The sequence below is a fragment of the Protopterus annectens genome, chromosome 2.part0 (assembly GCF_019279795.1).
Source record: "Protopterus annectens isolate FY-2018-M chromosome 2.part0, PAN1.0, whole genome shotgun sequence".
NCBI classification, from domain to species: domain Eukaryota; kingdom Metazoa; phylum Chordata; order Ceratodontiformes; family Protopteridae; genus Protopterus; species Protopterus annectens.
The window spans coordinates 86,763,064-86,776,122 of record NC_056728.1 but is presented as its reverse complement, the minus strand read 5'-3'; positions in this window follow the sequence as shown (position 1 = coordinate 86,776,122).

Sequence of the window (13,059 nt, the reverse complement as noted above, 5' to 3'; positions counted from 1 at the left end):
ATTCAGAGGAAAATGAGAGCAATATATGCCATTAAATTAGGACCTACAGTACAGGAGTTGAATTTAATTATTTTAAAGGTCATCTCCAGTCATGTTGTCAACCAATCAAAAGTAATACTGAAGTTCTACAAATGAGCATTAAAATGACTATATAAAAAGGCACTTATTTGACTATTATAAATCTTCCTCACATTCCAGATTTGCACACAAGAATTTATTTTTGACATGAGCAATTTATGAAGTGTTCGAGATATTGTTATTATAACTATAAATCATTATCTATACTTTGCTGAAACATACTACTAAACAAGCCCATTTTCAGAGGAGGCTCAATATGAAATGATCCAAGTTAAAAACAGTACTTTAATACATGGTTAAGACATTCATGTAAAAATTCAGGTAATAGCACATTTAGGGGTATAGGAAAGATAGGTAGGCATATGTAGCAAAGATAATGATACAAACAATATTTTAGAGTAGCATTATAGTATATTGTGCAAAATAAACATGCAGGCAGTGCCAAACAATAAATCTTGAGGAACAGCTAATGGTAAATTGTGAACAACACATTTGGTGCTATCCTAAAAGATTTACTATGCTCCTTTAAATAACAGGAGAGCCTAGGCAGAGAAGGTTGCTTCATACCGTTGTTCTGGTCTGACAGCAATGACATACGATTTGATATGTTAAACTCCTAGGTAAAGCCAAAAAAAATGCCTTCAATGATATTGAGCTACTATAGTTCTACTAAGGTAGACTGGAAGTTATATCAAAAAGATTTGTTTTAACAGTTGCAACATGGAATGATTTCTAAAAATGTATCTAATTAAATTAATGATCTTAAGCATGCATAGTCCCTTGAATATAAAGTCTGATCATAATATTGTTGTGTTCCAAATCAAAGTTAACACTGATAAGATTAAACCACCACAGATTTTCAAAAAATTGGTAGACGATTTAAGTGATCAATATTGCTTGAAAGGTGGGGTATTATAAGTGAAAAATTAACCACCCAGGGATGTTGTAAGGTCCAGTGCTATAAGCCGCTGTCCTCCCCAACCACAGAAGATCCATCATTTCTCTCCAATGATTTTAATGGCATACAGTGATAGGTTCCTGATTAAAAAGTTAGGAATATGTTAAAAGTGTTCTACTTTAAAAGAGAAGGGGTCAGACAGACTGGTGAGAAGAAGGCAGTAGTATAAAAGGACAGGGGAGTAGGAATGCAGTGGCTCTAGCTAGTTTGATTTGCAGTTGAGCCATTTTTTCACTCAGTGTAATGAGACAAGTTTACGGTTTGTTATAGTTTTGCTTATGTAGAAATGTTATCAAGTGTGCTCCCAGGTAATTTAAAAAGAGGGAATTTCAGTATGTGTATGGTCTTGGTTGGGTACCACTAAGCTACCAGTGGGACTGTGTTGGTTTTGCCCCGGATGGAATAAAATCAGCTTCACCTCCTTACCTTTGAGTTTGGACCAGAAAGTATGTAATATATTACTAAAGGCAGTTACAAGATGTTTTAATAGCTGTGATGGAAATGGAGGAGAAATAGAGAGCTCTGTCTTCAGCATGTTAAATCAGCATGTTAAATATTTTCAGCTGGCTTAATCTCATGGCCTATTACTGAGAATGATTGATGAAAAAAAGGGGACAGTGTGAAGATTGGTCCTTGTGGATCATATGACTGGATAACTTGTTAAGATACGTATTTGTCCCACATGGATTCTGGATTTTGTTGCTTAGGTAACCAGTGAACTGAAATAGAGTATATGTTTAAATGGGAGAAGTAATCAAATAGGATCACATGCATGTCTATCTAATAGGGCTGAAGCAAATCAAAAAGATATACTAAAAAGATTCATTGTTATTGAGTGTTTGAAATGGTTTGTGACTGTCAAGAGTTTGAGTTTAGTGGTATGATTGGGTCAGAAACCAAGTAAAATAGCAGATAGGATATTGTTGTTAGGTGTTGCAAAATTTGCTGGTGAAGTATATTTTTGAAATCTTTAGAGAGAAGAATCTCACAAATGGAAACTATGTTAACCACCAATCCAAATGCTGGTGTTATAAAATTCTAGTATTTTGGATCCATGTGGCATAGAGGTAAGCCTGTGAATGTGACCTCAACCACTACCAACCCTAGAGGAGCCAACAAGGGAGAGTGAGACTGAATGTTCAACACCAGCTTGCCCATCTTGATGGAATGGAGGTACTCCATCCTGTTGCAATGCCACCAGTTAGTGCAGGGACAGAGCTGCATGGCTTGCAACAAATGGGTAAGGAAGATACACTTCTTCATGGACCTAGAACTAGTTACACTGCTGAACAGATTGACAGTACAAATTAAATTAAACATTTTAGTTCTCTCCATAGACTGTGACATAGCCTTGGGAGTTGTACTTTCATATGTAGCATGCTTGCATTGTGAAATATTTAAGTGCTATACAAAGTAAAATCTGTGAAAAAATGTTGCGCTTTTTGGTGTCAAACCTTAATTCAGCTTTTACATACAAATGGATAAAATAAGAGACAAAACTGCAAAGCTGAAGTATTGCAAAACTTTCAAGTTGTCTTCAACAGCAGCATATGAAAAGGCATTTGTTATTTATAATATCAGGAATACATTACAATAAACAAATGTATGATATGAATAATGTAAGGTAAGGAAATATAACATAGAGGAATGTAATTATGCTCAGATTTTACACTTGGTCTCTCACACTCATCACCTGTAACAAAGTTTAATGTAAATGTTTTCAGTTGTCTACCTAAATATCACTCTTATAACACATGAGAAATTTTAACTCATTACCATAGCAGTGAAAGTGGATTGGATGCTCAAACTTCAACTGCCTGTGATTCAACTCACTGTCAGGAGTTCCTCCATAGAAACTCAGTCAGTTACATGTACTGGTAATGATGCTCTTTTTGGGAGAATTGTTCAAGCTAATATGATCATTGAGTTGATATATATGGGTTCTGGGGTGAGGTTGGGGGTTGCTTTTCGGCAGTCTTTTTTTTCAATGAATATAGTTGGGAAAATATGATCCTTGGTGCATTTATTTTTAGCTGCTCATAGTGGAAGCATCTTAACTAAATGATTCTCAGGAGGTAGATCTTCAGATGGTTTCTTAAAATTTCAGTTACCACTGTTTTCCAATGTAATGAGAAACTCAGTTTAATGAAGAACTCATAGAGTTTCTTCACACTATTATATATACTAGAATGAACGATGGAAACAACTAAAAGATCCTTCTTTAGCTATTGATTGTCATACTCAAAGCATAAGCTGACATACTGGTAAAATTCATGGAACTCTGGCATGTTTCTATAGTTGCACAGCCAAATGTCAGTAGACTCCCACAAGACACCATAGGGCTATGTGTTTAATCAATAGTAAAGCGCTTTGCCCGACTCCATGATTCACTGTACGATCATAACAGGTGCTATGAACATTAAGACGTAACCAGGATTTTTAGAATTATACTTCAACTTCCAGAATGTATTCTTCATCCCTTCCCTGCATAGCTCCCATAAAGCCCAGGTAGTGCATTTTTCATGACAGTATACCGTCTTCTTCTTTCTGCTGTTCTCAAAAGAAATCCTGAAATGACAGTCTTAAGTAAAAACATTTATGCAATAAGGCAGTCAAAAAGTACCATTTAACAAAATATATAATCTTAAATCATGATACATATGTGAGGTTAAAAAATAAATTCTACTGCATCTCACTATACAAAATCAATATATTAGTTTTTAAAAAGTAATTCTAGTACATCTGATTGCACATAATCAATAAATAAGTTTAAAAATGTCCTCAGTACTGCACATGGCATACACCTGGCTACTGCCCTGATGAAAATATTGATAATCAGGCAATAGGCTGAGCATGTAAACCTAATAGGTATAAATCGATAAGCTATGAGTTATGGAAACAACTGTTTGTTCAACACCTTAACAAATATAAGAGCATCATTAAATTTTGCTACTTGTAAAGAAAAAAAAAAAAAAAAAAAAGATCATCCATCACTGTCTTTATCAGAATCTGGAAAGTGACACTGACGTTCTGAACAGTAAAGGCCAAAGTAATTACTTTGTCTCATCTTTCAATGTACCAGACGTCAACATATGCCCAAAGTGCTAAATGCAAATAATTAATGATGCAATGTATTACAGTTATTTTATTACTCATAATTATTCATAATCTACAAAATAAAAATTGTGTGATTGCTATTCTGTATTACTTTTAAATGTAAGCTTTCATGGGCACAAAGACTTTTCTATCTCCTCATGCAAGATTTTGAAATTATATGCTGCTGTATATTCCAAATGACTTCTTGTTACTCCTGGCATAGGTATTTAATAATTATGAATGTGTAACATTTCACTTAATAAGACATTTAAAAAAATCTATATACCTTATGCAGCATCATCTGTCTCTGCCTCTTATACATTTCTATTTTAGGTATATTGTTTTATGCAAATTGTAAGATATGCATGTCATATTTGAAAAGATACCTAGTTCATGGTATTTTCCTTCATTATTTTTCTTTTATCCCTAATTCTGGAGGTAAAGCTTGAGTTCTGTGCTACACACAACATTTGTTGTTTTTCATGATATCCAAGGCCACAGCTTACCTTAATAATTTGTGCTGTCTCTTCTTAAAATAACTGCAATGTATGAATAAAGCCCAATGTTAACACTTGAAGACTTTTTTATGCTTCGGCAAATGGATCGAACTATAAATCAACTCGTTCAATCAACGTTGCCATGAATAATGTCATTATTTAAAGGTTTAATTTATTTGTGTCTTTTGTTCCTGATTGTTTTTGGCTCTGTGTTTGAGTTCTTATGTTTAGAGAGTCATCTCTTCAATCATTTCAGCTTTCCCCAAATGTTCCTGATCTTAAAAAAACAGAATTTAGCAGCATGTTGTCACCATAGGGGCAAGCTCAGCTTAGTGAGAGGATGTCATCTGCTTAGTGGTGATTATTATCTTTGTCCATGTCATGATTTAGCAATACAACATGGCCTGTAAAATAAAATTTCTATAAACATTTGCAGCTGAGGTATCTAGTTTTTAAAGAATGCTAGTGAATCAGGGCAAAAAATAAAAAAGATTGACACTGTATCTGATTAATTTCTTGATAGGGAGGATTTTATCAAAGGTTTTTTTCAACACTGATACTTCATGGTCTTATCACTTGAGAAATATATAAAAAGAAGTTAGGATACACAATAGCTTCAACAGAGGGAAAATAAATTGTGCCTCGTATTCATGACAAAAGGGGTCATCTGAATGCCATAGATATATATCTATAGAAGCAGCTGTACTTTTATTTTTTGGCTTCCTATAGGCTCTCCTGCATGTCTTTTTCTTTGCTGCTTTGGTATTGGTGCTGTTCCAAATTGGAGATAGGTCCCTGTAGGCGTACTATCTGGACCTATCCTATTCTCTCTGAGTTTTAGAAGGGATTTGAAACTACACTCCAAGCAATATGGTGAGCTGACACTGTTAATACCAAAAATGGTTTAATGCAGGCTAAGCCTGCCCATAGATGTCCTGAAGGCAGAAAGAAGACGGTTTCAGTGTTTAACAATAATAGGGTCACAGGTGCATTACATGCAGTTGGAAACAACCAAGTCCACCACCACCGTTCAAATATGGCAGGCTAGCACTGCTCTAGCTTATTATTACTAAAGAAATTGTAATGTATATACGGAGAAAACTGGCTAATGTTTAACAGAGCCAGATACAGTCTTATATTTAAGGTTCTCTTTGTATTCATGAGTTATCTGATGTCAACTGTATTGATATTTTATTAACTACTTGTCTCATAAACTCCTCAACTTATTAGATTTAACATAGCAATTATATACAGATAGAGTTTGGGGAGGGGACAGAGTTTGGTTTTATTGTTACAATGACATTTAATAACATCTGTTATTCTTAGGAGACATGTTAGATACATCATGTGAGAGAAATGATGTGTACAATACTATTAGCTAAATAATTGTACAAATCAGATTTTATCAATCACAATAGATGGCACAGATTGTGACCTGAGAATCACACAGCATGCACTTGTTTTTGATAGGAAAAAAATATTGAGAAGCTTTTGTTATGTGACTGTACCTGTATAATGAAAATAAAAGAAAAGAAAATAACAAACCTGATTTACAAAAAGAAATGTTTGGAGGATTCATAAAGGTTAAAATGAGGTATATACTATGTATACAACTTGAGGTAATTTTTCTGAATTCAAGAACAGTTATAATGCAATGTTCTCAATGTCTTTTCACTCAGAAGGTTAGACAAAGTTTACACATAGTGTAACTTTGTGGTAACTTTATGAATGTCACTGTTCAGAACTGTGAGACAACTAATCCAGTTGTTCAGCTACAACTATGACATGAGACATGGTATATTTCTATACAGATGTCTCCACCTATGCAAAAAGCTAATTCAGTTATTTTAATAAAAACATATAAAAGAAGATTAAAACAAATAAAACACCAGACATCAGTAGCATAATGTTTTTTTATTCTTCCCAAATGGTTTGTGTCTACTATATTAAATATTGTTTCAAACAAAACATTGCAGGTATTTTGTATTTGATGTTTACATGGCATATATCTTAAAATTTCCTCTGGATCAGCACATTTATCTAGCCAATAAGCAATCAGACTTTTTTTTTAAATTTATTTCCATGTCTAATTATTTGACAGTTCCTTGTTGCATACAAACCTAACAATCTGTGCCTTGCCTCATCCATTTAATTCAGATGTGAAATACCACCAGAAATCTGTCAGTCTGCCTGTCTGTCTGTCTATCATGCTAGCTAGCCATCAGCTCTTTTGTGTGTTGTATCTAGTATTTGTTTATTTCTGTATTTATTTACTTACTTAAATATTTATTTCAGTTTGATAACTGGGTAAGTGAGCTGGTTTATTGACTCTTTAATCATGACCCAGGTAAATTGTACAAAATGGAAAATAAATTAGAAAAAAGGTTGATGGACAAATGTCACAATGCACACAGATGCAGGTATTAAACAGATAGTAAATATATGCTGAAAGTCTAGTAGTTTATTTAGTATTCAAGCAGAGACTTTACAATGTGACAGAGCACACTTATTTACAACATGTAGAAAATAAATATGTTAATAGTACAGGCCTGCATGTATTGAGATAAGTACAGACAATTACCCAGTGTCTTGGCAGCAGATACACTTACCCATTTTTACAAATGAAGTTTAAGATTATTCTTGAAGGATGCCAATGATTTGGTGTTTATTATATCTGTGGGTGGTTGTTTCAGTGCTGCAAGTCTTAACCTGGAGAAGGCTTTTTCACTGACTGCAAATCTGAATCTGGGTCTGACTAGTATGAGTGTATTTTCTTGACTGCTTTTAAAGTGGGAATAATTTATTCCATTATTAGTAGTTTTCTTTTAAGGTGGACAATAGACAAGTCTTAGAAGTGTAAACATCACTGTTCTTAATAAGTAGGTAGTGCTATTTGTAGTGGGTTGCCAGTCTGCCTTCTTGGAGAAGAAACAGCGGTGGCAGTTTATATCCACTAGGAGGGAACATCTTAATATTTAATTCTCTGCTATTTGAAATGTTTGTGTACTGTGTGTATAGTGGAGGCTCATAAGAGATAGGGAATATTTGAGTTGTGACTTGTGAAGTAGTGCACATTTAGCTAAGGCCATTCTTACTGCTGAAGAGAAAAGATGTGAGAATCTGTAACAGTATTTTAATTGTTCCAGGGCTTTGTGACTATCTATGTAGCTATTTGTTTGTCTGTCTTTCTATCCATCTGTCTCATTCCATCTTTCTTTCTATCTACCCATCTACTTTGATAGCTATTTAGCTATTTGTCTATGTACCTACCAATTTATTTGTCTCATTCTATGTATGAGTACGTGTCTGTAATATATATATATATATATATATATATATATATATATATATATATATATATATATATATATATATATATATATATATATATATATATATATATATATATATATATATATATATATATATAGTGTGTTGACGCTGTATATATACCTATCTTGCTATCCATACATGTATGTATGAATGTGTGTGTGTGTGTGTGTGTGTGTGTGTGTGTGTGTGTGTGTGTGTGTGTGTGTGTGTGTGTGTGTGTGTGTGTGTATGTGTTTGTGTGTGTATTTATGCATCTAGCTATGCATCTGTTTGTTTCTTCCAATGTATGCATATATGCACCTGCCTCACTACCTATGTATGTATGAAATATTTACAATAATTTATTTTGCACATATAGAAGATCAGCTGTATAGTACTATGGGGAGTCCATATTGCTGTTACTACTCTATGCAGACCTCTCTTCTCCACTCAGCATTTTTATAGGTGTTATTTATGCATGCATCGGAACAGTATAACCAAAAATGTAGTTATGGAACGTTTTGTGTATCATTAGAAAAAAAAGTCTCCAGACTGAAAATATTGTAAAGATGTTGCTGATTAATAATGTCTTCATGAAATGTGTTGAAAAACACTGGTGTTAGGGAAGAAAAATAGCGTATGACAAAGGAAAACATCTTATAATGAACTGTGAACCCTTTGGGCTCAATGTTAATTAAACTCCCTAAGCATTTCTCAGGGATCCATGACAAGGCCATTGTTTCATTTTCTTTGAATACTCTGTTCACATGATATGCACTTTTCAATATAAGAGAACTGATTTGCAATTAATAGCTTCTCCCCAGGAGGCAGAGATCGTGAAACTATTGTGTGACAAGGCTTTGTTAACTATGGAGCTGCAAGGTACGCTATGTTTTAATAAAAAGGAAATGTGCATCATAGACGAATATGAATATTGAAAACAACACCCCCTTAGGCGTTATGTTTATTAGAGTATAGTCTGAGTAAGCTGTAAGGGGGCATTGCCAACATATCACAAAATGTAGTAAAAGATGGATTTCTCAGCATATTCACAACTACAGAAGAAATAAATAATCTGCGATGATGTGTAAGCAATAAAATGACACAGAAAACCCCTTTGTTCTCCTGCTGAGCATGTCCCCAAGCTGGCACATTCAGGGACAATGGGGTATAAATATGCCCTTGCTTCACTTTTGTGATCATTTTATGTTCACATAATATGAAATTACTCAGAAAATGCAGCTGCACTTTAATTGATATCAGTGGCCTGTAGCAGCATCTGTTCTCATCAGTATTAGTACATGCACAAAATAAGAGGTGACTTCGGCCACAAATTAGTACATGCTGTGAGTTACACAAAAAGAGAAGTCTTATGATCAGGTTAGAGAAATCACAAAAATTGTGTTGTTTTATTTTATTTACTTAACCCTGTTAAAGATACTGGTGCCAGTATGTGAATCCCTCTTATAATGAATAAGAAATTGATAAAATCCTTAAAACAAAAAAATGAATTGCAAAAGTAACTACATATAGATTCAAAACAAAAAAAAGCAAAGTAACTAAAGCAACTGCAGTTCTACATTGTTCACACTCCATGATATGGTACATTACAGCCCGACAAATCTATAGAATACAGTAATAACCCAGCCAGAAGTACTCTAATTAAAGGCCCTAAAGGTTGAATAATTTATTGAGGCCAAGACAATGATATATGTGGAATGATATATCTCCTTCCATATCACTGTTGCAATATTCATCACCACTGGAATCTCCTGTAAAGGACAGCCCAAAGTCCTGCTTTTATTACCTAGAGAGCATCATGTGTCAGACATATGCTCCCTGTGCGAGCATAAGGCATAAAGGTGACGTACATAGGGTCTCAATCCAGGACTTTGTTACTACCAGTCTGAACTCCATTATCGTACATCAGTCTGAACGCCCTTCACTTTGCTGGTTATACCATGCCTACATCTTCAAGAAAAGTACCCCTTGGGGTTCCTTTTCCTTTTTCTTATATTTCTCAGTGGGTTACATGGCATTCAAGAAATGGACATGTCAGTGTGGGAAGCAGATTCCCTATAAGGACCACCATGATAGGTGCCTGTTTTGCTTAGGTGTGTCTCATGACCATGCTCAGTGTTCCATCTGTTAGGCTTTTGTACCTAAGACTTTATATAGCTATCCTTCTTCCCTTTCCAGTAATCTTGAGAACCAACATCTCAAGTTTTTGGCTCAAGCTACCATGGCGCTCTGCTCACCCTGAGGTACAGCTGCTACTCATGAAGAAGGCCAAGAAATCTAGGCCTGAGGCTGCTGCTGGACACCACTGGACATCTATCTTGAGGTGCATGTAAACCCAGAGGACAGTCTGACATTGTCATTGATTTCTTCTGTCACAACCTTCTTGGGGGCCGGCATGGAACCTGCTTCTCAAACGTCCTCAGACTCCTTGCAGATGTCCACCACAGACATTGAGAGATAACCATGGCTAATTGTCTCTCAGGGGCCTAAAGGGATTCCTCAAAATCTTGTTAGGAAAGAGGTGCCAGGTACCTTGATCAAATCCAGGCAGGAGTAAGAACCACTGAGTTTTGTCAGGCTGGACGTCCCCTTGAAGAAAAGACAGAAATCTAAACATGTGGTATCAACTATCGTGAATCCACACAAAGGAAATTGCAGAACTTCTTTCAAGACTTATTCAATGCTTTGATGACTTTAAAGCTTCCTCAGGAGGTTTCAGTTCCTGGACCTCCATGGTTCTCTACCTCCAAAAGGGCAATGGACCATGAGAACTCTAATGAGGATTTTGACTCTGATGTTGAGCCTTTAGCCTACTCCTCTCAGTTGCCTTCTCCTTTAGACTATGGGCCATAGGAGGCAAAATCTGTTAGTCCTGATTCTCTTTTGGAGGAACAGATCTTTGGAGGCATGGTCCTGCTTATGATGGAACATTTTAAGTGGGATTATTCCCTGGTATCAGACATCTAGAAAAGGTAATATGAGTTGTTACAAACGGACTCTTCTAAACCTTTTGCTGTCCCTCCTGTGTTGACTGCTCTATTGGATGCTTTCACTGCTGCTTCCCTGGCACCAGACTCACATTCTTCAGCTCCTAAGAATCCTAACAGGTTCTATGAGGTGCCAGATGCTGCAAGTTCTTGTAAAAATGCCCACCTAATCCAGTGGTGATTTCTGTGTCTACTGACAAGCCTTCTAGGTTGTTGCCCTCTTCTAAGCTCCTTCCCTTAGGCAAGGACATTAGAGCTATCGAGAGAGTAAAAAAGTCTTAACATCTGCTACTTTAGCCTTAGGACTATAAATACCAGACCCAGATGACAAGATACATTTTGGTCTCCTTTCCCAGATTGGGTAGATTGTTTCTGACATGCCTGACTCTGAGGGTAAGGCCTCAGGTCTTTCCTTACTAGGTTCCTCTTCTCAATGTCCCTATCACTATATATTGTGCAGATTTGATGCAGCAGATACATCCTCTAGGGCTGCTGCCTCTAGCTGTGTGATAAGATGCTGCTCCTGGCTTTGCCTTCAAGCTTTCCCAGATGGTATAAAGCAAAACTCCTTACACTCAGCTGGATTACCAAAACTTGTTTGGCACTGCTGTGGCAGAGCTCTTTAAGGCATTGCAGGATCTGAGGTAAGATCATGAAACATTTGAATTAAATCTTTGTTTCTTCCATTCCAAGTTTCAGAGAAACTATCTTAGTAAGACTGCCTAGACAGTCTTCCAAGGGTAAGAAGGCTGCTAGTAGTGTATTTTCTGATAATCCTGCTGAAATCCTTAGGCCCCAAAAGCAGTCATTTTCTGACAAGTTTGCAGCCATCTGACTTTCTGCCCTACCTTCCTCTTGACCAGGTTCCCTTGTCCCTCAGACTTTCTCTGTATCTCCTAATTTGGGATAAAGTCACCACAGACTCTTGGGTTCTCTTCATTATTAAGCAGGGTTATTTTAAGGCCTGAGAAACCCTTCTGCCCTACTACAGTATCCTTCATCCTCCTGCAGAACAACTCCTTCATTTTCCAGGAGTATAGCAGGGTCTGTTAAACCATGGTAGCATTCAACTGGTTCAATAGACCAAGACGGGTCTAGGGTTTTATTCCAGAATGTTTCTGGCCCCCAGGAAAGAGGGATCTTGGAAACACACCCTGGATATTTCCTTTCTGAAAACTTTCCCCATATTGCCATCCTCGCAAATTATTTTTTTCAGAATCGGTTTCCCCTGTTGCTTCACCAGGCCTTTTTAGTTTCCACAGATCTAAAGGACACCTACCTTCATATTCCTATCCACCTTCTATTCAGGAAATTTTTGCATTTCTTTATTTTAACCTCTCATTTTCAGTTCTCTGCTTTGCCCTTTTGGCTTTTAACAGCCCAAAGGTATTCATCAAATGCCTGTCTCCAGTGGTAACCTTTTGCAGGCATCAGGGCATTCAGATATTTCCCTGTCTGGACAACCTCTTGCTTCAGACTCCATCCAAAACCATGCTAATGCAAGATCTTCATTTTACCCAACTTCTATTGTGCAGCCTGTGGGTCACAATCAACCTCTAGAAGTCAAAGTTGATGCCATCTCAGGATCATATTTTGCTAGGCTGTTGGATCCAAACTGTTTCAATGTTAGACCCTCTTGCTGCCACCAAACGTCTCTCTCTTATGAATTATTTTTCCACCACTCCCCCTGTCCTTCCTTCCAGCCAGGGAGTTTCTGAGGGCTCTGGGTTTCATGGCTTCAACCATCACCATGCTTCTCCAGGCCAGGTTTCTTATGAGAAAGTTTCAATGGTATCTGAGATCCATGTGGTTTCAACAATGCCACCTGCTAGACTATCTGGTACCTCTGCTGTTTTGTCTCAGCTGGAACTTCACTGGTTGATTCAACAGGTATCTCTCAATCCAGGTATTCCTTTCCAGCCTCCTCAGCTGTCCCAGGAGCTCTTCATGGATGCTTCACAACTGTGATGGGGAACTGCTTCAGGCACCCTAATGGTCAGGGCCTTTGGTCCTCTCAACAGAGGGCAGATCACCTCAACATTAAGGAAATTAAGCCTCTCATTCTGGTTCTTCCAGCTTTCCACTCACTCTGGGTGTCAGGTCCCTTGAA